Here is a 23,715-nt window from a genome sequence, read left to right as displayed (position 1 = left end):
AGAAAATAGCCTGAAAGTTACAAAAAACCCTATGACACCGTGTGTAGTGGTTGGAGAGCAAGATAACTCTCGAACGGATCTGCCGATTCGATCCAAAATTTGGCTTTCGTAATATTTTGTCCAAACTTAGTTCAAGTTCAAAGATGGATTATATCGGTCCACTCCTTCCGGTAACTGCCCCACAAAAGTTCGAAAATTTTCGGAAAATTTGTGCGTACGATAACTCTTGAAAGGAATAACCGATTTGGTCCATACTTTGCACATTATGAAATTTCTACCAGACATAGATGAGGTTCCAATATGGACTCAATCGGTAAACTCCTTCGAGTACCTCCCACACAAAATTTCAGAAAAGTTCAGTTTAGGACCTGCTCTCGAATCGCCTTGGTTTTTGTTGTAACATCTTGTATTCACTGTCCCCTATACAAAGGTACAAGTTTCCTCAGGGGCAAGTCCATATTTCCTGAGAAACAACCCCTATGACACCATGTTTATGGGTGGAAGCGCAAGATAATTCTCGAACGGATATGCCGATTCCGGCCAAAATTTGGCCTTCGTAATATTGTTTCCAAACTTAGTTTAAGTTCGTAGATAAGCCATATCGGTCCACTCCTTCAGGTACCTACCCCACAAAAGTTCAAAAATGTTCGGAAAAATTGTGCGCACGATAACTCTTGATGGGAGTGACCGATTTGGTCCATACTTTACACATTCTCATAATATCTACCAGATATAGATCAGGTTCGAATATGGACTATATTTGGTACCGGTACCTCCCGCAAAAAATTTTGGATAAGTTCACTTTAAGACCTGCTATTGAATCACTTTGATTTTTGTTGAAGCAACTTACATTCGCTGCCTCAATAACGATGGTAAAAGTTGTTTCAGGGGCAAGTCCATACCTATTGAGAAAACAGCCCGAAGGGTGTAAAAACCCCCTATGGGGGTTAATCCTAATCAACATTTTTGTCGGTTCATACGACCAAAATTTTGAAAGCACCTAAATACATAAGTTTTTTGTGAAAAAAGTGTTTCCATTTGCACAGGCTGAGGGTATATCTCTGTCGGCAAAGCCGACTTATACTTTTTTACTTGTTTGCAAGTGAAAAGGGAAAGTCGAAGAAGAACTCACACAACCACCATTATGTGACTATGGTTTCGCTGTTGGTAGCAGACATGCCGGCTGTGGAGTGGCTTCTCTGCCATCGAGCGTGGGAAGCATATGAAAATGATGGCGTTGTAATAAAGTCCACAAAGACTACCTGCAGCAAAAATCTGGAATTAACTGCGGGCGTACATTTGGAGACATTCCGGGACCCATTTTGTGGGAAGTGTTAATTTCCACAAAAATATTCTATTGTAGACATCTTCATCTAAACTGTTAAAACGATCCGTAAAGTGTCCTTAAAGTGGATTTTGACGCGAAAGTGTTAAACTTTTGCTACATAAACTGATAGGTACATAAAGTAATAGGTTCGGGAATAATTATTATCGATTGTTATCGTTTCCACCTGTTATTTTAATTTGTCTTCGTAGGACTTTTTTCAGGACAAAGAATGACATTGTTGAGAACCACTTCAAACTTAGCCTTGAACTGCCCTAAAATAGCACTTTATCGAACTTAGCACTTTTGTGAGGGAGGTACCCGAAGGAGATGTGCGATATCTGGTATATATATCGCACATCTCCTTCGGGTACCAGACAGTAAGACAGACGACGGATATTGCTAAATCAACTCTATTCTATCTAATTGGCTGTGGTCTGAGTTTAGATAAAGGCTATGTTCTTCAACATTAGTCGGATCTGTGAATATGCTCTAACCAAAGACAACAATATATTGTTACGGAATTCGTTTAACTAAATCCTGTTTAGATATTGTTTTAATTATTCCCCGATACGATTTGTACCAAATAAAACGCGGGTTGGTTTACCAAATAAAACGCGATTGGATTGCGATTCTTCAATGCTTCATTACTTTATTACACTTCTTTACCAAGGACTTTATTTACTAAACACACAGCTTAACCTACTAAGCACACAGCTTAAATCCACTAAGCACATAGCTTACCTTTACTTCTTCTCTGACTGTTTCAGTTCATGGTCTGAATTCCAACTGACTAACTGCCTCTCAATTCTCCAGAATTTATGACCAATCGTTTCTCGATACCGATGTTTCTAGAATAGATCTGGTAACATCTCGAATAGAAACAACTCAAGAGTGCAACAAACAGACAACTAGCATTAAGCGAACAATAAAACATACATATCTGAGCGAAGGGGTGACAAATACGAGATAATTGAAGGAACAACAATGTCGACACATAATAAGCATGAGGGACTATTAACAAAACTAATTGATATTTAGATCAAGGCATAGATTCGTGACTGGGGAAAATTCCTGTGAAAATACTGACATTAAAATGCATCTCGCGAATTTAATAGCATCCACCGGAGACCACAAGAAACCTTCCCATCGAGTGTTGTTGAGCCATAGCATCAAAATCCCTAGGTCTAGACGGCAAATCCATGGTAATGCTAAAGAAGTTGGGGGCAGTATGTTTAAGCTGCTTGACAAAAGTCTTTGCACTAAATTTCCAAATTGGTTATTTCGGTTATTTGGAAGGTGGCAGGTATAATTACCCTTCGGAAACCAGACAAATCCGCTACCAATAGTGAATTGTAACGCCTAATCTCCTTCTGCCATCTGAAGCAAGGATTTTAGAATCCCCATTACTTTCATTCCTGAAACAGCATTTCCATCTTGCTTCACAACCAAGACTTTGTAAAAGATAACCACAAAGATTGCAAATGGCTAAATCAGTGACGACCACCACTGTTGCAGCATGTGGAGTTAACATAGGTACGCGAGTTATTTTAATCGACAGTTTGTCAAGCACCCTGTGAGTGACATGGCGAAGGGAAGAGTATAACGTCGCATTAGATGTCTTCCTGCCGAGGAGCAACTACCACAACTTACAATGGATGATGTTGCGAATGCCATCAGGAACGCTAAATCATCCAAAGCGTTGGGCCCGATGGTATCTGGTAATGCTGGCCATGGTAATGTGGATGAACCGGGAATCGAGTATCTCAATAAAGTTCTCATCCTATCGCTAGCCATCCACACTGTCTGGAAAGTGGTCAGGGCGGTTTCGCTACTGAGACCAGACAAGGATACACGCAAAGGCGAATCGTACAGAACGATTTTCATGCCAATACTGAGGATTTTTGCAAATATTTTCATGCCAATTCTGAGGCCAATAAGCTTGTATTTTTGTTCAAATATTTTCATGCTAATACTGAGGCTAATAGGCGTGGATTTTTGCAAATACAAGAGGCGTGGATTTTTACAAATATTTCCATGTCAATACTGTGGCCAATAGGCTTGGATTTTTTACAAATATTTCCATGCCTATACTGAGGCCAATATGCTTAGATTTTTTACAAATATTTCCATGCCAATACTGAGGCCAATAGGCTTGGATTTTTTTACAAATATTTCCATGCCAATACTGAGGCCAATAGGCGTGTATTTTTTATAAATATTTTCATGGAAAAGACTCTTGAAGCTTTACTCCTACCCAGTTGCCGATCCTCAGTATATTAGTCGAGAACTTAACCCGAGCAAGCCGTGCGATAGAACAGTGATGGTGGCGCTCGACTTATTGAAAGCCTTTGACACTGTCAAGCACTCCACGCAGTGGTGTATGTGAAAGGCTTAACTCCTATTTGACTGATCTTACCACCTAAATCTACGGACACTCTGTTTACCAGATGGACTTTAGAGGTGAGCATTGAGTAGAATGTCATGGTCGATGGTAGCAGAATTCCGACCACAAACTACACCGAAATCACATTCGACAGCATTTTCATGTCGTCCGCACATGGCACAGTTATCTGCGATAAGCTGAGATGTAGGAACAATGTCCTCAAGTCCATAGTAGTATTTGCGGTGTAGATAAAGAAACCTTGCTAACCGCGGCGCCAGTGTGCTCCACGAATATAAATGCAAGGCGATGGTAACATTTTCCAACATGTCAGAATACCGCCTTGAGAACTACAAAAGGATGCCTCCTCATGTCTTCAGTGGATCATTATGAGGAGACAAAGATTCTTCCAGTACGGCGACATAATGTCATGTTTTCGTTGCAACACTTGCTCGGGTGTTACCGTGTGAGCCAATCTGAACACCTTATGGTGGATAGGACCCACGCCCAGGCATGTCAGGAGGGATAGGAGAACATCCCAAATCTATCAGAGTAGTTTGGTGTCTAAATTCCTAGGATCTAAGATACCGTGCAAGACATGTGCCCAGCATGCGGCACAGGCCCGAACCACGCACACACCTACTCAACTAACTTCATTAGCTTTGTGTGTTCAACCCATCGAAGCAGCCACATTTCTAGAACTGGAGATAGATCCAGAGCCAGATTAAACAGAAACACAAGACGTTCGATAGGTTGACTATCCGATGCTGATTTCTGACATCATGAACTCTACTCTTCCCAATGTTGTCAAACCTTGGATTGCTGACTATCTAAATGGAAGACCTTCATTGAGTTTCGACGCCAACAATCTAAGTTCCGCTAGATTGAAATGGAACAGCATAAGCTGACACCTCCTGCCAGCCGATCAAAAAAATAATCGAAATGTACTAAGACAAAATGAATTCCGAATATTTTACGAAGGAGTAAAACGTCCAACTGATGGTTTTTGTACAGGCAAGATAATATGGTAAGGTATTGTAGGGTCGGAAAAGGCAAGATAATATGGTAAGGTATTGTAGAGTCGGAAAAGGCAAGATAATATGGTAAGGTATTGTAGAGTCGAAAAGTATGTATGAATTCCGAATATTTTACGAAGGAGTAAAACGTCCAACTAATGGCTTTTATTTATTTATTTCGTCTATGGAGTACAAATTCCTTACAGACTAATGCATTAAAAATAAATTAATTCTAACATATTTTTGAATTTTATAGTTGTATCAGAGAAATCTAAGTTTGACTGTACATTAATTCTATTAAATTCACGAAGGATTTTTAAGATTGGCTCATTCATTGCATACATTGTTCTATGATAAGGTATATAAAAATATTCAGTATTCCTCAGAGAACGGATGGGAGTATTAAAACGTATTAATTCCAGAAGTTGGGGACAATCAATCAAACCATTAATAAGTTTGTACAAAAACATTATAGACTGTAAGTCTATGCAAGATAATTTGTAAGGTATTGTAGAGTCGGAAAAGGCAAGATAATATGGTAAGGTATTGTAGAGTCGGAAAAGTATGTATTAATTCCGAATATTTTACGAAGGAGTAAAACGTCCAACTAATGGCTTTTGTACAGGCAAGATAATATGGTAAGGTATTGTAGGGTCGGAAAAGGCAAGATAATATGGTTAGGTATTGTAGAGTCGAAAAGTATGTATGAATTCCGAATATTTTACGAAGGAGTAAAACGTCCAACTGATGGCTTTTGTACAGGCAAGATAATATGGTAAGGTATTGTAGTGTCGGAAAAGGCAAGATAATATGGTAAGGTATTGTAGAGTCGAAAAGTATGTATGAATTCCGAATATTTTACGAAGGAGTAAAACGTCCAACTAATGGCAAGATAATATGGTAAGGTATGGTAGAGTCGAAAAAGGCAAGATAATATGGTAAGGTATTGTAGAGTCGAAAAGTATGTATGAATTCCGAATATTTTACGAAAGAGTAAATGTCAAACTGATGGCTTTTTTACAGGCAAGATAATATGGTAAGGTATTGTAGAGTCGGAAAGTATGTATGAATTCCGAATATTTTACGAAGGAGTAAAACGTCCAACTAATGGCTTTTGTACAGGCAAGATAATATGGTAAGGTATTGTAGAGTCGGAAAAGGCAAGATAATATGGTACCTTAGTATTGTAGAGTCGAAAAGTATGTATGAATTCCGAATATTTTACGAAAGAGTAAAACGTCCAACTGATGGCTTTTTTACAGGCAAGATAATATGGTAAGGTATTGTAGAGTCGGAAAAGGCAAGATAATATGGTAAGGTATTGAAGAGTCGGAAAAGTATTTATTAATTCCGAATATTTTACGAAGGAATAAAACGTCAAACTAATGGCTTTTGTACAGGCAAGATAATATGGTAAGGTATTGTAGATTCGGAAAAGGCAAGATAATATGGTAAGGTATTGTAGAGTCGAAAAGTATGTATGAATTCCAAATATTTTACGAAAGTGTAAAACGTCCAACTAATGGCTTTTGTACAGGCAAGATAATATGGTAAGGTATTGTAGAGTCGGAAAAGGCAAAATAATATGGTAAGGTATTGTAGTCGGAAAAGTATACATTCATATGTTCCCACAACATCCCCGAAGTGGCAAGGGAAACTTTTCTCATAACAAAGTGTGCGGGATTAAATTGCGGTCTTCTGAGTGCACTGCACCACGGCGGCGCCCAAAAAGTATGTTTTAATAAAATTTAGGTGACAATTTAGATGGAACCATATCTAGAGGGCACGGTTTTCACGATGCGATTGTAGATATCGAATCCGAGAGAATGAACTTCCTGCCGCACTTTGATCGTTTGAAGGACAAGTTAACTGCTATAGCTGGGATGGTTAGAAGGGTCTTGCGGATCGGGTTTGAGCAGACGTTCCGTGCGCACCATATATGGTGGACTCTTTGTTGCCTGTGCAACATATGGTGCGCCTGTATGGTGTACCGCAGCAGAATCTGTTGTTGGGCGTAGGAAGCTCTTGTCGTGTCAACGAGTGGTCATGTTAGCATGTCTGCCAGTGTGTCGCACTGTATCCACGGATGCTATGCAGGTGCTACTTGGCGCCCTGCCCTTTGACCTGGAAGCGAGATGTAGGACTGTTCTGTACAAGCTGAAGTGTGGCTTGCAACTGTCTGAGGATGATTGGCTCGGGCCTTCTGTAGTGCGACTCTCTAACTAATTTTTTGAGTTACCGACAATTGTCGGTAAAATTAAAATTCTTATAATTTCGGTAATTACCGATGTTTTTCATAATTTTGCGTTTTAATTTTAACGATTTTTGTCGGTAACTCAAAAAATGTGTTAGAGAATCGCACTACAGATCTGGTGGATGGGGCTGTTAGGCGGCGCAGTGCAATCCTTCGGGAGCGTGCTACTGTTAGGTGGCGGACTAGGTGGACGGAGAGTGACAAAGGGAGGGTAACGTACAAATTTATTCGTGACGCTACGTTCGTACTGGACCGCCCAGTCTTCGGCTTTAGCATGAGTCTGCGATTCTTACTGACGGGGCATGGCTCTCTAAATGCATTTTTATATGCAAGAGGCCCGTCCGGGACAGATTTATGTGGGTGTGGGATGATTGAAGACTGGGGGCATATACTGACGGAATGCCGATACTATAATGACATTAGAGATTTAGTCAATATGGGTATCACGTACGGAGGGGCGGGTGGTATTTCAGTAGGGCACTTGGAGACAGGCGGACTTTTAGTTGTTTAAGTAGGTTTGCACGTGAAGTGTTTGTTAGGAGAAGGACTAGACTTAGTGGAGGTAATTCTTCCACATAGTCATATCTACAATTTGAGCGTGTGGTGTTGGAGGAGGAGAGTTGGTGGAGTTGATGTGGTGCGGCGTCGGGTCCTTGTGTGGATGTCGCGCCGGTCATCCGTGAGGATGGCTTTGTCTACTGTTTTGTGTTGTGTTGTCCGTTGCCGCGGTTCCTGTGGGCTCATTGTGCAGTCCGTGAGGACAGCATGTTAATTGTTTGTGGCCCTGGCTTGAATGGAGGAGGTCACCAGTCCGGGACTGTTTGGAGTCGAACTGGTAGTGGTCATTGACCACGAAGCCTGACCGGAGGCTATATTCTGGTACCGCGGGTGCCATGTCCAAGATCCTCGGATCTGGCCTGGCAGTTGTTGTTGGCCCCACTTGTGGGAGCATCGCGGTGGCTGTGGTTTAGACCCAAATCGCGGGTAGAGTTTCGGCACGAATGTTGAGTTGCATATCAACTGGGTGCCTGACCCAAAGAAAGGCAGGAGTTTAGATAGGCTCTGCTCCTAACCAAGATGGCGATCACGTCCAAATACGTGTGAGCGAATTGTTACCGGTAATTTTGTGCGGGGGCGTTGGTAGACGCGTTGTATTCACCCGGTGTTAAGAGCACTGTGAGGTAGACCGCACGGTAGGTACTCACATAAAGCACCACGACGACGTATGCAGATATCGAATCTGGGACTAGCTGAAGGTTATGTGTGCGTGTCCAAGAACAAAGAAATCAAAAGCCCGCATTGCATAGATATAACCTTTTACGGTGACCATTGGAATGTTAGGCGAAAACAATCTTTGACTCCTGCAATACTTGACTCACCGCCCTATATACCTCACTCTTTTAATTACAAGTACACCTATATTTTACATAATAATAAAAATAAACAAATAAAATAACAAAAAGAAATCACAACAACAAATAAATAACTAAAATTAAATGAAAATGTTGATAATTTAGTTGATGTTCTCTCGGCCAACTAATGACAGAGCCTAACCGGCTAACCGGCTGGATGATGTTCTGCCATCTCAGACGACGTTGGCGTCGTCTTCGGTGATCACGACGACTCTTGAACTTTACAAAACAAAAATGAATACAATGGCCGCGACATCAGCGTGTGTACCAGTTTGGATCTTGACCACAATTGTCCGTCGTAATCGGTCAAACTGACTGAACAACTGAAATTTACAATTTTTGTTTCTTTTTATATTTTTTGATGAAACGCTAAGTGAGCAATTGAGAATATTGTTTTTTTTTGTAGCAGCTTTATAACATTTGCTAAATTACTAAATTACAAAAAACAACAAAAACAAAAAAAAATACTTGATTTTCTTTGGTAAATTTGCAGCCGGCTATGGTGGTGGTTGCCATTGACTTTAACTGGTGTTTTGCTTTCAAATCACCTTTTTTATTTGTTTGCTTTTTTCATTATTATTATTTTTTATGATGAAGAAGAAGATGCTTCTAAGAAATTCAATATTCTTGTAAATGATTTTATGGATTTATTTGTCGAAAAAACCTGAGTTTTTGTACAAATTTTTAATGAAAAAAATCACGGCCAACACGTTAACCGTTTTTGATTGATTACGCCGCCGCACATAGACACACATACACAGTACATCGGAATAGAACAGCCCGCAGCAAAATTATTGGTCAAAAAAAATATTCGCTAGTAAATATGGGTGCAATGTCTTTGTGGCGAATATTCCAGTACCTATCCGCTGTACAGTTAATTACACCCAACCAAAGTGGCGCTTCATTTGAATTTTTTAATAAAAACAAAAAATATGACAAGGTCGAACGGCTTGTTTATTTTAAATAATCAAAAAAAAAATATTTTAATTTGCTAGTGACAAATTGATTTGAGTTATACTGGGAGATCGCCCTCTTGTAGCATATGTTTTGAATGGAAAGTTTTATGACATGAATGTTGGGAGACCTCTCATCAATATTCGCATATAAATTTAGGCCCATAAGCTTTAAAAGCTTACCTCTTGACTTCATGAATAGGCATACAAAAGAGCTCCATGCCGAGATCTCTCAATTTGCCAGTTCCGCATGCACCTCATATCAACATAAGTAAGATATTTTAAAATGTAAAATAACATACCAGGAGTATTCCTAAAAATGTCAAGGAAAACGTACTCATTTTGCTCATTACAAATTAATTGGTAGGCTGGGATAGTCCCATTACTAAACCGAGGGCTGTGTGTTTAGTAGCGTGCTAAGACATCGCATCGATGTAACCACAGATGTACCGTAGTTAGTTGAGTGGGTTTGGTAGGGCAGTCTGTTGCGCGGGCCTGTGCCGCATGCTGGACTGATGCTCCATCATCCCGAGCGTAGTTGAGCCAAAACTACCCTGGTTTGTCGTGGCAGCTGACGTTCCTTAGCTGCGATAGATAGAGAATGTTCTCCGAGGACCGCCTTCACACGATAGTTTTTTATGGCACCTGCGACTGCATCTGTGTAAATGATATTCTTGATATGCTTGCTGATCTAGGGGTTATCTCTTGTAACGTTAGACCTCTCTCTGTAGATTATGAAGATCCCTCCTGACATGTCTGGGTGGGAGGGATCCTATGTGGATGGTGAGGTACCCTGTTACAGTTCTCAGGGCGGTATTCTGACCGGTTCAAATATTTTACAATAGCGTTGTACTTAATTTCGCGCTTAGCTTACCACAGACCGACCTATCACGTTATATATGGTCAACAAGGTATTTTTTCTGGTATTTTTTCTCAAGCGCTGCCGACTAGGGACTTAAGGACCTTGTTCCTACATGTCAGGATGCCGCATATACCTGTGGTATGTGCCGACGACGTGAACATGCTGTTGAAAGTGGCCCCAAACATCTTGGAGTAGTTGGTGGTCGGAATTCCTCTCCTATTGACCATGACATTCAATTCAGTGCTCAACTCCGAAGTCCAGGTAGAATTAGTGGCGGATATTTGCATCCTATCAGTCAAATAGGATTACATTCTTTCACAAATGATACTAGGAAGGTACCTAACGCCAAGATCGTATAATCTCATCTGCATACGTTACGATGTTGATAAAAGATAAAGAGTTCCGGAGATATCACCTCACCTTGGAAAACTTCCTGTTTCAGTATACGGGACTTGGACTTCTTATTCCTGAATACTACATACTTCAGACGTCCATACACTTAATCGATTAACCAACGTTTTTAACTTAACAAACAGCGCTCGGTTTGTTCTGCTTGAGTCCTCGACTAATATGTGTGGAGATGGCGTGCAGGAATATTGTTGTCCTGTGCTGCTTACGGGTGTACTGACGATCGGCTACGTCTTTGCTTCGGGCGACAAAAGCGTACGGTGGACATTTTTCTGGGTTCTTTGCCTGGCTGCTATAGATAGACCACCCTGTCCATTTTCCAGCCCTCCGGCACGATGAGCTAGGGTAGCGATGGATTACTCAACTCCCGTCTCATCCCGTTATTTCAGCTTATTTAGCATTCCTGATGGTATTCGCAACATTTTCCTTTTTCTAAGGGCTCGAGAGCGACTTAATTGTTGACCACAATTCACAGATATTGCGTGCAATTCTTCAGATGATTTAGCGACTTGCTCCCCTTGTACTCATCGACCAACCTGTTAACTTCCACTGTCAACTTCATGATTCTGGGGTCAGTTAGGTTAGCACGACGAAGCTCATCACTCTCATTTGCTTATCCCTTATCCTCTGCTGAGAAATTTGGTCTCATTTCGGGTATTCGACCAGCAGGAGTATGCCGTACGGCTGCAGCAGTGATGATGTTTCGGAACGTCTTTTCTGCTACCCGAACATCAGAAGGGTTTGGCAAATCTCTGAAACGGTTATTTTTAAACTCTGAAACTAGGCCGATTAACTTGCCGATTAACTTTTGGAGGGACTGCGGGGGAGTCTCGTATTATAATTACGATGACGACTCACTCCTCCTGGATTTTCCTCCGTCTAGGCATGGACTAAAAGAATCTGGAGCAGTCATTCCGGGATGTGCTGGCCCCAACACCGAAAAACTATACAAACATATGTATGACACTGAGGTGGACCGACTGACCAGAACAAGGGTGTTGTGTGGTTACGGGTGGGTCAATCCGGTGCCGAAGAACCCGGCAAAACACCACCTACTGGTCTTAAAATAGATTTGGGAGCAAATATTACGATATTTTGTCTAAAAGGCAATGTAGATAGGACCCATATAGATAGGACCCAACCAGAGCTATGATATTTGTCAATACAATTTTAATCCCAAATTGGATTGGATTTGCGACTATTGTGATATCTCCGTTGTTCGACCACCTAATTCAACCTACTTTGCATCATTGTAAAGGTGATATGCCCTTCTTCCATTGGCAGAAATACTTTTGGAATACCCTTATTAGAAGCGGATATATTTGCATAATAGTAAAACGTTAACTTTTTCTCCAAATAAGTTTTTGCCTATTCCAACCCGTGACTACTATCCGACCATCACCGAAATTAATACGCTTCTTCTTTTGAACCCCCATCAACCCCTAAAATATCGTGACGTTCCGATCAAAATAGCGAAAAACATTGAAAAAAATCGACTATTGCGATATCTCCGTTGTTTGACCACCTGCGACAACCTACTTTGCATCACTGTAAAGTTGAGATTTTCTAATTTTATTGTCAGACTTTGCTTGTAGAATGTCCCCAACCAATGCGGTGATGAAAAATTGGGTATGACATGCGATTATTACGATATTTCCGTTATTTGACCACCTACGCCAACCCACTTTTCATTTTTGTAAAGGAGAAGTTTTCTACGTTTATTGACAGGCTTTGCTTTTGGAATAATCTTAATAGAAGCGGGGATATTCGCATAAGAATACAACCTTGCGCCACAGAAGTTTTTTTTTTGCAAAGTTTGACCACCTGAATATGATCCGACCATCACCAAAATCCTTCTCTCTGGGACCCCCCATCGAATTTCGTGACGATCTAATCAAAATTGCGACCTGTAGCGTGATTAGGTTTAAATGGAGAGACGGACTGACACACATTGCCAGATCGACTCAGCTCGTCGAGCCATTCACTTTGGTGTATATTAGTATAGGTCTACCGCCATTATTTCGATTTGTTACAAACTTTTTGGCCAAAGCCAATTTATAATACCCTCGCCCCATAGTGGTATCGGCAGGGATAACGACAACTTTATTTTGGTCAATGTTTATTGATTATCGAAATTATAAGCAAATAAAAATGTTCAGTTATCGATACTTGTCGGAAATTCTGTTGTTAACTAGTTGCAGTTACATTGGGATTCTCTAGGAGAGTTTTTAGTTACCGACAAAAATCGGTCAAATTAAAACGCAAAATTATGAATGAAAAGTTCAAATAAAAGTTGACATCACTGCTGCTATAGGTAGAACTTTGCGACTACTTTTTATTGGTCGCTAACATACCGAATAATACCGTTAATTATCGAAATTATACGCATTTTAATTTTAACGATTTTTGTCGATAACCAAAAAAATGCGTTAGAGAATCCCACTACAGGTGGAGTAAGTGTCTGGGTGATATTGGTTGCGGTCGATAGATCTTTCTTCTAAACGATATTATGAACTTCATAGGCCTGAATGTATTATTGCCTACGACTTTAGCCTTTGCTGTTCTTCTTCTTCTTTCGGCTGTTCTTGTATGTGATTTGTATTCATGCAAATACGTACACAACTTCAAGTAGTAACGACATCTTGTAACAAACTTCGCTAAATAAAATATGCAAATCACGTAAAGAATATGGGCTATTCCATAAACAATAGCTAATAATAATAACAATAATAATGGTAATATTATTGTTGCTGAAAATTCACATAACATTCATTTAAATAAAACCAAAAACACAAAAAAAAGAATGTTGTTCCAGGTTAGGGTTTTTATACAAATACAGACGAACACTCACAATTACGTCTGTTGGAACAACAACAACAGTTGAATGTTACGATGAGTGAATGAATGACTGACTGAATGAATGACCTATATGCCAATAAAACATGCCTAGCATTACAATTGCAAGACATTGGTGACGTGTTTTGAGTATTGTTTCTATTTTGGCCTAGCACTTCTTTCATAAAAAAGAGAAGAAGAAAAAATATCCACAACAGCCAAAAACAAATCACCAACTGAATTGTATGCAAATAAAGTTTTAGACTGAAGAATACAAAAACACAAAAAACGCCACTGAATGAGAAAACAAAGAAACAATTGCTTGGGAGTTGGGCAGACAGGCTACCAGAATGACAGACTGACACAGACAACATGAGAAGAGTTCATTTATAATACCTCATTACATATTGCATGTGACTTTAATCAGGAATGGTTTGTCACAGAGTGTTATATTGGAGACCCACAAATTCAGGGGACGTTTCTAACATATGTATGTATGTTTATATACATATGTACATACATACGTTTACGTCCGAAACATATACGAGTTTCAAAAGCCAAATTAAATATTTTTTTGAGCAAAATCTTTTATATAAAAGTTAGAAACTGTTAGAAATTGTGAGAACTGTCCTACCTAACCAAAACTAGGTCCAATGGTCCTAATTTCAAAGTGACAACTTGTATGCATGAAAAAAAAACGCAAAGTAGCATCACTGCTTTGCACATTTACCACACATTTGTACAACTTGTAAGTCACAAATAGGTTAGCATGGAAGTGTAAACGGAACATTTTTACAAAAACAGAATTAGCATCAAAACAGAAGTAAACACTTAAAGGGTTTCATAGCATTCATCCGTCTATCCATCCAGCTACAATGGCATCGGCATCAGCAACAACAGTTACAAAAAAAGCATTGCCTTTACCACATTTTTGCAATCCCAGTAAACAGTTAACCGCCGAATTATAGGCAATGTGTCTAAAGCGACTCGCTTTGGTCGTGTGTCTGCTTGTGGCTGGAATGGCCGGATTTGATGAATTTATTAAAGTCATTACCCAGTTGAATAATCAGTTAAGAAGACGAAGAGGAAGAACAAGAAATATAAAACAGTCAAAGCAACAACTATGTGAAATTTAATAACAAAATTTTGAAATTAGTTTTGGAGGGGAAAATCCCACAGAGGTTAAAAAATAGGTTATTTGTCCAACCGCTAATATTTCGTAGAATTTTATTTCTTTAGCAGATTGGGTTATGTGACATGCTCTGTAAATGCGGTTTAACGAACTTTATAACACATTTGTCGTATAACGAAATGTGTCACAATGACCTCCATAGGTTCTACACTAGTTGTCCTAACCTTAAAACAAGTCTGTGGAATTTTTTAGGGTTTTATTAGGGAATTTACATTTTGAAACAAGTACAAGTTATATTTTTTATTTTATTTTTTCTAGGTTACGGTGACAACACTGGCAGTTATTTCCCAAAGTAAAGTCAGTAGCAAAACTCCGCGAAACGAAAGAAGTATTTTTTTGTTTAGTACGGCAGAAAATTTCGATACATCTGAAACAAAAAGTGAGATATTCCACATTTACGTATATATTTCTGATAGTTTACTAAAACAGACGCATTAACAAGTCGAATTTACCGACTCATTTTTGGACTATGACAAAATAATATTAAAAACAATTAAAATTTCCGATAGGAAGAAAGGAAACGCAGTTAGCTCTTCATAATCCATTAATAAATTACCCACACTTGAAAATTTCATAAAATCGCTGTGATATGAGCGTCGAAAAGGAATATAACACAAAGGATGTTTTAAATAACAATTTTGAAAGCGGTGTTCACCCTAGCTGGAAAATGAATGGAGCGAACATCATATACCCTTGCGAACTTGTAAAGGACGTCAATATCGTATTTTTAAATTTTGCTATTTGATAGTCTAACATGTTAATTAATATTTCACAAATTCCCTTGGCGACCAGCAAATTTAACGCAAATTTTTTACAGGTATGAAATCATCACGTTATGGTGCAAGGACTTGCTTGCCTACGAAAAAAAAATTATATCGTTGTTAACAGGATAACAAGGAATACCTTCGGTAACAATGTTAGAAGGAGGAGCCCTTAAGCATCACTTAATCGCAAAAGTGTTACATTTTTGTGGAGGAGGTGCCTGAAGCAATGATACACATGGTCATCTTGGAACTTGGTACAAGTCACTTCTATCGATAATTATTATACCCTTAGACATTTTCGTTAGTCACTTCGGACCATTATATCAGGAAGCAAAAATTTGACCACGATTTTGTTAACAGGACAACAATGAATTCTTCCATAACTAACCACGTACAGCTCTGAAACTTCACTTATCAAAAATTGTTTAAACAAGTAAGAAAGTATCAGTCAGCTGTGCTGACGGAGATAAAACCTTAGCCACTGAAAAAACAAACGCAATAATTATGCCGTATATAAAATATATTGATTTTTGGGGGCTATACCAAATCATTGTATTATACCATACATTTTTTGTAACCAAACTTTTTCATAAAGGACTCGAAATATTAAATTACTTTAAACTGACTTTGAAAGAAAATTTTGAAAAACTTTTAGAGTTATCTTGCACAATAGACATTTTAGTATGTGCCGGGAGCGTTTTGGAGCTTCTTCTTAAACCTCACTTTATCCAAATTTTGTGTGGAAGGTACCCTAAGTAGTGGACCGATATAGTCCATATTCCAAACTGATACATGACTGGATGAAATAATATGATATGCAAAGTCTGCACCAATCAGAAACTCACTGCGTGAATTATCTTGCGGATTTGCCATTTTGGTTGGTGCCGTCAGAGTTTCTTGGAACATTATTAAGGACAATATCTCAGGAAGTATGGACTTGCGCAAGAAAACAATTGTACCGCCATAAAGAGAGTCGCAAGGATAACCTGCTGAAAAAAAATTCAAGACGATCCGAGAGGAGCTCTTAAACTTCACTTTATCCGGATTTTGTGTGGGAGGTACCCGAAGATGTGGACCGATATAGTCCATATTCCAACCTGGGGTTTTGACAATCAATACATGTACTCAACTATCCTGTCATGTGTAAACGCAGGGTGATATGAATATGGACTATCTTATACAGTATAGCCATATTGAAATTCACTTTGATTTTGTGCGTTAAGAATGTGGATAATGCACGAATTAATTTGAATCAAGGCAGTTAATGCAAATTAACACCGTCGTCTGTCTAGGGTATAAGTGGTCCAAAGTGTTAAGAATATAATCCCGTTACTATTTTATTCAAATATATGACTTGAAAAATAGACTTTTTGTCTTAGAAACCTGCCATTGGGCCCATAGTGCATTGTTTCTAAGGAGTGTATCAAATTTCCCAGATGGCACATGAGGGACTTCTCTCATATCAACGAGTGTACCCCAATTAATTTTACCTCAATTATACGGGACCTTGAAACGCTACTTGTAGAGAAGTTTTAAGTATGTCGTGAAATTTATTTTTACCATCGTCCAGGGAACCGATCTAAAGCATTCCGTCTGTAAGGCGTTGCATCCTGGTGGTGGCATCCAAATCTCTTAAATCTATTAACAATTTGTCTTAAAATGAATTTAATTGCAAACTTTTCAAATTTTGTGGAAACGATGATCTAAAATTTTGTTGAGGAAGCCGAAAGAATGAACCTAAATATTTCAGTAACGTATCTAAAACCAAATGTAAGAATTAAATTATGTTTACAATATAAGAACATTTGCTCTGTTCCAGAACCTTCAAGATAAATAAAGGTCCACAAACATCTCAGTAGGGACAAGGGAGACTTCTCTCATATCTATGAGTACACTCCGAATCATATTAGCTCAATAATATGGGACCTACTGTTTATCGCCGAGTCCGAACGGCGTGTCTTAGGACACCACTTGTAGAGAAATTTTACATGGCTGAAATACTCAAGAACTGTCGCCATCATTACTGAGGCGTATTTTGCCACCATTAAAATTTTGATATTTCTTGGCCTGGGAGACCTTCTGCGTGCAAGGCGGGTGTGCATACCACCATTGCACCACGGTGCAATGTCAGCCAGACAGACAGTTATGGCTGGATCGGCTCCAAGTTGTCCGAAACTGATATGTATAAAAATAATTAAATTTATATTTTTCATCGAAATTTAAAAAAACGCTGTCTAAACTACAGTTTTATAATTTTGAAATTATTCGTGAAAAGTTCTTAATTGGAAAATTTATTTTTTTGAGGGTGATCTAAAGATAGGATCTAAGTATTGCACTAATGTGGTGAACAAAGATTTGGATATATTAGGTTTACGGGGCAATGTCCGGGAGAAGCCATCATTATAATTTGATAAGCCTTTTGATAAGTCTTTTGAAGTAAATTTCCCAGTAGGAAAGAATAGATAATAGATCACATCATAGTATACACGGACAACTCTAAGATGAAAAACAAACCCATCTACATGCACAAAACTACCTAAGGACTAAGGACAAAGGGAGCTTTTATTGAACTTTTACAACATCAAACTCAAATGTAAGGAAGCACAAATGCAAGGAAAATTTAGAGCTCTATGACGCATATTCGTTCACGATCAGGCAACCGATCTAGGTCTGGGAGTCTCTTTTGAGATTTCTCAATTCATCAGACTGGATAAATATGATTGCCAAGAGATATTAACGAAATATCAATCATTACATGAGTGGTGTGGTTTTCAAGTGATTGCGATGCACGTAGCCACAGCTCGACAACATTTTATTGAATTGACTTAAGGGTAATATCTTATAAAGATTATTCAATGGGGACATAAAGAGGTGCACTGTTGCAGTCATAAGAGCAGTATTCGGATAGATTTGAGTAGCATGTTCCTACTTCTGAACTTATTGCAAATGACTGCGATTTGCTATCGATCGTTTCTTCTAATGCCTTACAGTTGTTTGTGGTCGGAATTATCGACCAAAATATTCAAGTGGAATTTCATTTCTGGTTGTGAGGCTGTAAATATAACGGCTGATATTTTCATGTTATAAACTTTGGAAAATTCCTATTTCGCTCTACGGGTGGGTCTTCCACTTCTGATTTCTGAATTCCACAAACGATTGGCGTTCACACATAAAGTGGAGGCATCAACGTTTCAAACAGGTCTTGAGGATACTTTTCTATTTATATTCGAACAATTTTGAATTTTAGGTGGCTGGCAAAAAATTGAAACGCTGTGCTCTATGCAAAACTCCGTCACTATATCGGAGTTTTAAGTAACAACCATGAAAGAGCGCCTTCTTTTTATTCTTTTCCGGATTAGAAAATGATTTATCCGTTCCTACACGTTACCTAATTATCTGCCTATGGATACACAGGTTTCGTAAGGCGAAATTCGTCACATGTTCAAATTCGTTATGACGGAGCGCCTTTTGCTTCATCCTTCGTGGGTTCGATAGTGATTTAATCGTTGCCCATTGTTACAGCATTGCTTTGCTTCAAGCACCATGTTGTTTAATTCTTGGGTCATTAGGGCTCGTATGACGAAGCCACGGTAGGTAAATCTGATTTTACTTCGGGTATACGACTAGCGGCTATAGGTAGGGAACGCCTGCAGTAGTGATGATGACTCAGAAAGTTGTTTCAACTTTTTAAGGAGTGGGAAGTTCTCAGTGGAGATGAAATGATGGGTTGTCAGTGCACGTCATTTATCAAACCGGGTGCCCTAGTGGGTGCCGATTTGTATCAATCTTCCTTGCAAAATATGAAGCTATATATTTGCTGGGCCAGTGCTGTACTCCTCCCGCCATTACATTTGGTGGAGTGCCAAAGCTCATGATGAGCATTAAAATCTCATACGACCAGACGGTTATTTCCTATCAAAAGAAAACTAATGTAGGCTATAACAAAACACAATCTGTTAATTTCAGTTTGCTGTATAAAGAAGGGACACAGCTCATTGCATTATCCTCCAGTAAAATTTTGTAACCATCGCAAGGTTATAACCTACAGATTTCACCTGATCTTTAATTATGAACATTTTTTGCCGACTTTTTCTATTCACGGTCCCACAATAAAATAAATCATTTAGAAGAAGGCAAGTTCTTACATGTCTATGAAGTCTATTGGTCCTTAACAATATGTTCTCAAAAATTCACGAGGTCAATTAGTCCTCAAAAAAAAAAAAAAAACCAATATTCTTTACAGAACTGCCAGTTCTCAAAAAAAAAAAAAAATAAAAAAATAATAATAATAATAATAATAAATAAATTATTAAAAATAACCCTAAAAATACACTAGGCTTATTAATCCTTCTAACATGCCTCGTGCTTTTTAATCTGCTAGTCCTTCAAAAATATGCTTAAAGATTACAAAACCCTTGAATACAATATTTTTAAACTTCAGTCTTATAGTCGAAGTGAGCCTAAATTTAATATACCTTCAAATTTATGTGTAAAGGTCGCGAAGTTCTTGAAAAAATATTCTTCAAAATTTTTACTTAAAAGTCTCAAAGTCCTGAAACAAAAAATTCTTAAAAATCCACGCTTAAAGATCTCAGAGTTCTAGAAAAAATATTAATAAAACCCACGCTTAAATGATTCAATATGAATAAAATATTCTAGAAATCCATGCGTAAGGACCTCTAAGACTCCGAATAAAATATTCTTCAAAATCCTCGCTTAACCGTCTCAGAGTTGTTGCCTAAAATATTTTTAACAAGTAAAAAAGTGTCAGTCGGCCTTGCCGACAGATATATACCCTCAGCCAATGTGAAGCGAAACTTTCACCTCCAGACAGATCGAATGTATTTAAGGTCTCTTCAGAATTTTGTGGCCCTTTTTGGACATTTGAACTTGCCGACAAAAATGTGGATTAGGAATTAACGGCACTAAGACACAATTGTTGAACTTTTGTAGGGCAGGTACCCTTAGGGAGGACCGATATGGGCCATTTTAGAAGTTTAACTAAATTTTGATAAAATATTAGGAGATCCAAAGTTTGGACCAAATTGGTTGCCCCATTCAAGTGATATCGTCCTAGCATTATAGTGACATTTTTAAATATTGGGGAGAAGTTCGGATATAATATGACGAAGACCAAATGTTGGACCAAGGGTTTTTTACACCTTTCGGGCTGTTTTCCCACGAAATATGCATTTTCCCATGAAAAACTTTGATCGTCGTAATGGAGGTAGCGAATGCAAATCGCTTCAACAAAAATCAAATTGATTCGAGAGCAGGTCTTAAAGTGAACTTATCCGAAATTTTGCGAGAGAGGTACCAGAAGGGGTATACAAATATAGTTCATATTCGAACCTGATCTATATCTGGTAGATATATTAGGATGTGCAAAGTATAGATTACATCGGTCACTCCCTTCAAGAGTTATCGTGCGCAAAATTTTTCCGAACATTTTTGAAGTTTTGTGGGGGAGGTACCTGAAGGTACTATGTTTTGATAAAATATTACGAAGGCCGAATCGACAGATCCGTTCGAGAGTTATCTTGCGCTCCAACCACTACACAAGGTGTCATAGGGGCTTTTTGCACCTTTCCGGCCATTTTCTCAGGAAGTATGGACTTGCCCCTGATGAAACTTGTACCGTCGTACTGAGGGAAGTGAATACAAGTTGTTGCAACAAAAAACAAAGCGATTCGAGAGTAGGCCCTAAATTTTCCGAACTTTTTGGAACTTTTGTGGGGGAGGTACCGGAAGGAGTGGACCGATATAGTTCATCTTCGAACTTAAACTAAGTTTGAACAAAATATTACGATACCCAAAATTTGAACCGAATCGATTGATCCGTTCGAGAGTCATCGTGCGCACAAGTTTTGCGAAAATTTTTGAACATTTGTGGGGGAGGTACCTATATGGCCCATCTTCGAACTTAAATCAAACCTAGACAAAATATTTCGATAACCAAAATTTGAAACGAATCTATTGATCCGTTCGAGAGTTATTGTGCGCACCAGCCAGACAGACAGACGGAAAAATCCACGCGTTTTACGGTCTCAGAGTTGCCGAATAAAATATTCTTAAAGGTCATAAGTTAAAAGACTCAGCGTCCTGGAATAAAATATTTTTAAAAATCTACCCATAAAGATTTCTTAAAAATCCTGGCTTGAAGGTCTCAGCGGTACTGAATCAATTTTTTTTTTAAATCCACGCTTAAAACACTCAGATACCCGAATAAAATATTTTTAAAAATCACATTATAATGTCTCAAAGACCCCGAATAAAATATTCTGAAAAATCTTCGATTAAAGGTTTGGGAAATATTCTAAAAAAAATTCGAATATTCTCCGAGTTGCTGAATAAAACCTCGATTAAAGGTTTTTTAAAAACCCAAATAAAATATTTTTAAAAATCACATTAAAATGTTTTAAAGACCCAGAATAAAATATTCTTAAAAATCCTCGATTAAAGGTTTTGGAAATATTTTAAAAAATCTTCGAATATTCTCCAAGTTGCTGAATAAAATATTCTAAATATTCTCGATTAAATGTCTTGAAGAACCTAACTAAAAGATTCTTAAATCATATATTATAGATTGCAATAACACTGAATAAAATATGTTTAAATAAAATAGTTTTTAGAAAACCGTTCAACAATACCTAAACTTTACTAAGTACAATATTTTTAAGACTCCTCACAAATCATAGCAAAATGAAACAAAAAAAAAACTTGGATTTCTTTTCTAGAAAATGTATTTTTGTTTTGTTTTTTGAGATAATAATTGTCATGAAGTTCTAGATCTTCCTTCCATTTTAAAGATAATTAAATCATGCTGTGAGATTTCTTAGTCTAAACATATGCCGTTATTAGAAAATAATTTTTGAAATAAATCAAACCTTTTCGAATTGATTTATTGAACTCCACACAACAAACAGAAATAATTATTTCCAAAGAACATTTATTTGCTTATTTCCATTTCAAAAATAAATTCTATAGAATATAGAAATAGAAAAAAAAAAAACAAAAGCAAAAAACACCATAAAGAAGTCTCTATTATCCGCAGCAAACATCACCAATAGCTTCATCTTAGATCATGCTAATGATCTGAAAAAGATTATTATTCTAAAAAAAAAACACAAAAAGATAAAGATGTGTGAGTGTTTGTCTGATAGCTCTCCAACTAACAACAATAATACCAATACTGACATAAAGAGAGTCTGCAACAACAATAAAAGTGTATTGGCAAAAAAAACGAAGATGATTTTCAATAGTGGGGGACTTTTCATCTTCAAGTCATTGGGGCAAATGCCCAACCACTCAGCCAGCCAGTCATTCAACAATGAAGAGCATGCGCCGCATGCTCTTAACTTGTTTTTGGTCAAGTGGTGTGTGTGCGTTGAGGGTGTATTGGTGTGAGTAACATTATAAGTGCCTATAAAATACTTTGCACCTCGCAATTGACTTTTGTTTTCGTTTGCAAGTTAAAGCGTTTGGTTGTTGAGCCAAACCCACGGTTATAACAAAAAAACAGTATCCAAAAAAGCGTTCGAATCGTTAAATCCAAGGTAAGCAAAGGAGTTGAGACACGCACACAGGATAACAGAATACTACTACTGCTACGATCATGTGGACAAACACAACAACAACAATATTATGGATTATATCTACCGCAAAAAAAACCGAACTGTGTTTTGTGTTACAACAATAAGTGTGAATTAAATAAAGACAAGAGAATAAAAATCAGAAAAATTAAAAATGTTAGAAAATTCTGGAATAAGAATAGAACAATTTTGAAAAAAATTACAAATGTGTTTAGTATATAACAAGAAAATGAAATTAAGTGGAAAAGAATTATTTAAAAATAAACCCAAAAAATTCAAAGAAACAAGTTTGTTGCTTAAGTCTTTCGATTTCGAACTGTCAACCAACCAACTTATCAAATGAACAAACCGCAACAAATGGAAAATTTTCCTTTAGATTTTTCTCAGTGCCCAAGAAACCAAAAACTGCTGAAATGACATTTACTTGGAGATTTTCTTGTTGCAGATTTCCACCGAAAGAAAAAAAAAAACGAACGAGCGAATGAACACCAACTATTAGTGTCAATCACGGTGACGTTGTGTTGTATGTGTGTATCGGTGTTTGCATGTGTAATTTTACATTGTAACACTTGGGTGTTGGACTGACTACCAGAGATGATGCAACTGCAACATGTTTCGTGTTTTTTTCTTCTTGTTTGTTTTTTTTTTTGAGAAGCTGGAAAAGTGTTGTAAAAAATTTTGGAGTTTTTGGTGTTGAGCAAAAAAAAAGTTGGAAAAACC

At 37.9% G+C, this 23,715-nt stretch overlaps 2 protein-coding genes across 2 annotated transcripts in view; one reads left to right on the top strand and one right to left on the bottom strand.

The window, feature by feature from the left end:
* Nucleotides 1-23,715, bottom strand: part of Zir (dedicator of cytokinesis) — a 166,634-nt gene that overhangs the window by 109,070 nt on the left and 33,849 nt on the right. The gene's annotated exons all lie outside the window — the stretch shown is intronic.
* Nucleotides 22,837-23,715, top strand: part of slf (C-type lectin domain-containing protein slf) — a 35,616-nt gene continuing 34,737 nt past the window's right edge. Inside the window, exon 1 of the mRNA XM_073971469.1 lies at nucleotides 22,837-22,959. The gene's annotated coding sequence lies outside the window, so the exon portion shown is untranslated. The remainder of the gene's footprint in view (nucleotides 22,960-23,715) is intronic.

The sequence above is a fragment of the Musca autumnalis genome, unplaced genomic scaffold (genome assembly GCF_047663935.1).
Source record: "Musca autumnalis isolate F117 unplaced genomic scaffold, ASM4766393v1 scaffold_2, whole genome shotgun sequence".
Lineage (NCBI taxonomy): Eukaryota > Metazoa > Arthropoda > Insecta > Diptera > Muscidae > Musca > Musca autumnalis.
This window is presented reverse-complemented; position numbering and strand designations above follow the sequence as displayed.